Raw genomic sequence first — 4429 nt, 5'->3', positions numbered from 1 at the left:
TACTATACTGTTGTAATCTGAGTTGTTTTAATCGATTAAAGTTATTACGTTAATCGATTATTTCTATTCTGTTAATCGATTAATCTGGGGTTATTTCAGCATTAATTGTTGTTTTCGAAAAGCGGATACTCTGACCGCTACACCTATTCACCCCCCCCCTTGTAGGTGTATTTTAGCCACTGATACCTAACAAGTGGTATAAGAGCTAGTACGAAGTGCTAGCTCAACCACGTATTCGTTATCCTAAGGGAAATATAATGGGTTCTACAAACCCGTTTGGCGGTGATGGTTCATCCATTAACCGACCACCCATATTCAGTGGTGAAGGGTATGCCTACTGGAAAGTCCGCATGCAAATCTTTATAGAAGCCATTGACTCGGATATTTGGGAATCCATAGTCAACGGCCCTTTCGTTCCAGACGATCAGCCTAAAGATAAGCCTAAAATTTTATGGACCGATGATGAGCGCAAGAGGGTCCAGCATAACCTACGCGCCAAAAATATCATCACATCGGCCCTATCCTATGATGAGTTCTTTAGGGTCTCGCAGTGCCAAAATGCAAAAGAAATGTGGGACACTTTACAAGTGACTCACGAAGGCACTAGCGAAGTCAAGAGCGCTACATTAAATGCGTTGACCCACGAGTATTAGTTAATTCGCATGTTACCTAGCGAATCAATCAGTGATATGCAAAAGCGATTTACTCATATCGTGAATCATTTAGTTGCTCTAGATAAATCTTTTGCCAGAAGAGAATTAACTAATAAAGTTTTACGTTGTCTTTACCTCATCCTAATACTAATCCTCAATCTCACCTAATCCTCATCCTCTTCCTCATCCACATCCTAATCCTCATCCTATTCCTAATCCTCATCCTAATCCTAATCCTCTTCCCATACTCATCCCCATCCTCATCCTAATCCTATCCTCATAATCATCCTAATCCTCATCATCATCCTAATCCTAATTCTAATCCTCATCCTTTTATCATCCTCATCCTCATCCTTATCCTATAGACATCCTCATCCTATTGTCATCCTCATCCTCATCCTTATCCTTTCGTCATCTTCTGCTCATCCTAATCCTAATTCTCATCCTAATACTCATCCTAGTCCTAATCCCCATACTCATCCTAATCCTAATCCTTTATCCTTATCCCAATTCACATCCTAATACTCATCCTAGTCCTAATCCTGATCCTCATCCACGTCCTAATCCTCATCCTAATACTAATCCTAAACCTCATCCTATCCTAATCCTCATCCTAATTCTAATCCTAAATCTCATCATCCTAATACTCATACTAATGTTACTCCACATCCTAATACTCATCCTAGTCTTAATCCTCATCCTATCCTCATCCTTATCCTAATCCTCATCCTCATGCTCAACCTCATCCTAATACTCATCCTAGTCTTAATCCTCATCCTATCCTCATCCTTATCCTAATCCTCATCCTCATGCTCAACCTCATCCTAATACTCATCCTAATCCTCATCATATCCTCATCCTAATCCTTATGCGCATCTTAATCCTCATCCTCATCCTAATGTTGATACTCATCCTAGTCCTAATACTAGTCCTAATCCTCATCCTAGTCCTAATCATCATCCTCATCATCATCCTAATCCTAATCCTCATCCTAATACTCGTTCTAATACTAATCCTCATTCTCATCCTAATCCTCATCCTCTTCCTCTTCTACATCCAAATCCTCATCCTAATCTTAATCCTCATCCCATCCTCCTCCTCATCCTAATCCTATCCTCATCCTCATACTCATCCTAATCCTCATCCTCATCCTAAATGTAATCCTCATCCTTTTGTCATCCTCATCCTCATCCTAATCCTCATCCCCATCCTTATCTTATCATCATCTTATCCTCATCCTAATCCCAATTCTCATCCTAATACTCGTTCTAATACTAATCCTCATCCTATCCTCATTCTCATCCTAATCATCATCCTCTTCCTCATCCACATCCTAATCCTCATGCTATTCCTAATCATCATCCTAATCCTATCCTCATCCTCATCCTAATCCTCATCCTATTTTAATCCTCATCCTTTTGTCATCCTCATCATATCTTCATCCCCATCCATATCCTATCGTAATCTTATCCTCATCCTAATCCTAATTCTCATCCTAATACTCATCCTAGTCCTAATCCCCATACTCATCCTAATCCTAATCCTCATCCTTATCCTAACTCACATCCTAATACTCATCCTAGTCCTAATCCTCATCCTCGTCCTAATCCTCATCCTAATACTAATCCTAAACCTCATCATATCCTAACCCTCTTCCTAATCGTAATCCTAAACCTCATCATCCTAATACGCATACTAATCCAAATCCTCATCCTAATACTCATCCTAGTCCTAATCCTCATCCTTATCCTAATCCTCATCCTCATGCTCAGCCTCATCCTAATACTCATCCTAATCCTTAACTGCATCCTAATCCTAATCCTCATCCTCATCCTAATGCTAATACTCATCCTAGTCCTAATCCTCATCCTTATCAAAATCCTCCTCCTAATGCTCAACCTCATCCTAACACTCATCCTAATACTCATCCTAATCCTCATCCTAATCATTATCCGTATCCTAATCCTAATCCACATCCTCATCCTAATGCTAATACTCATCTTAGTCCTAATCCTCATCCTAGTCCGAATAATCATCATCATATTCATCCTAATCCAAATTCTCATCCTAATACTCGTTCTAATACTAATCCTCATCCTATTGTCATCCTCATCCTCATCCTTATCCTATCGTCATCTTATCCTCATCCTAATCCTAATTCTCATCCTAATACTCATCCTATTCCTAATCCCCATACTCATCCTAATCCTAATCCTTTATCCTTATCCTAATTCACATCCGAATACTCATCCTAGTCCTAATCCTGATCCTCATCCTCTTCCTAATCCTCATCCTAATACTAATCCTAAACCTCATTCTATCCTAATCCTCAACCTAATCCTAATCCTAAACCTCATCATCTTAATACTCATACTAATCTTAATCCTCATCCTAATACTCATCCTAGTCCTAATCCTCATCCTATCCTCATCCTTATCCTAATCCTCATCCTCATGCTCAACCTCATCCTAATACTCATCCTAATCCTCATCATATCCTCATCCTAATCCTCATCCTAATCCTCATCCTAATCCTTATCCGCATTCTAATCATAATCCTCAACCTCATCCTAATGCTGATACTCATCCTAGTACTAATCCTCATCCTAGTCCTAATCCTCATCCTAGTCCTAATCATCATCCTCATCATCATCCTAATCCTAATCCTCATCCTAATACTCTTTCTAATACTAATCCTCATCCTATCCTCATTTTCATCCTAATCATCTTCGTCTTCCTCATCCACATCCTAATCCTCATCCTATTCCTTATCCTCATCCTAATCTTAATCCTCATCCCATCCTCATCCCCATCCTAATTCTATCCTCATCCTCATCCTAATTGTAATCCTCATCCTTTTAACATCCTCATCCTCATCCTCATCCTCATCCTCATACTCATCCTAATCCTCATCCCTATCCTTATCTTATCGTCATCTTATCCTCATCCTAATCCTAATTCTCATCCTAATCCTAATCCTTATCCTCATCCTCATCCTTGTCCTAATCCTCATCCTAATACTAATCCTAAACCTCATCATATCCTAATCCTCATCTTCATCATTATCCTCATTCTCATCATCCTAATACTCATACAAATCCAAATACTCATCCTAGTCCTAATCCTCATCCTCAGGCTCAACCTCATCCTCATCCTCATCCTAATACTCATCCTAATCGTCATCCTAATCCTCAGCCTAATCCTCATCCTAATCCTAATCCTAAACCTCATCATATCCTAATCCTCATCCTAATCCTAATCTGAAACCTCATCATCCTAATACTCATCTTAATCATAACCGTCATCCTAATGCTCATCCAAATACTAATCCTAGTCCTAATCCTATCCTATTCCTCATCCTCATCCTAATCCTCATCCTCATCCTAATACTCATCCTAATCCCCATCCTAATACTAATTCTAATCCTCATCCTAATCCTCGTCCTCGCCCTAATCCTAATCCTCATCATATCCTTATCCTATCCTAATCCTCATCCTCATCCTCATCCTATCATCGTACTCATCCTCATCCTCATCCTAATCCTCATCATATATCCTCATCCTCATCCTATCCTCATCCTAATCGTCATCCTAATCCTAATCCTAAACCTCATCCTAATCCTAATCCTAAACATCATCATATCCTCATCCTCATCCTATCCTCATCCTCATCCTCATCCTCATCCTCATCCTCATCCTCATCCTCATCTTCATCATCATCATCATCCACATCCTCTTCCTCATCCTATCCTCATCATCATCCCAATCCTAATCCTAA

This window comes from Lupinus angustifolius, chromosome LG06 (genome assembly GCF_001865875.1).
Source record: "Lupinus angustifolius cultivar Tanjil chromosome LG06, LupAngTanjil_v1.0, whole genome shotgun sequence".
NCBI classification, from domain to species: domain Eukaryota; kingdom Viridiplantae; phylum Streptophyta; class Magnoliopsida; order Fabales; family Fabaceae; genus Lupinus; species Lupinus angustifolius.
The sequence above is the reverse complement of the archived record's forward strand: the minus strand, read 5'-3'. Positions refer to the sequence as shown.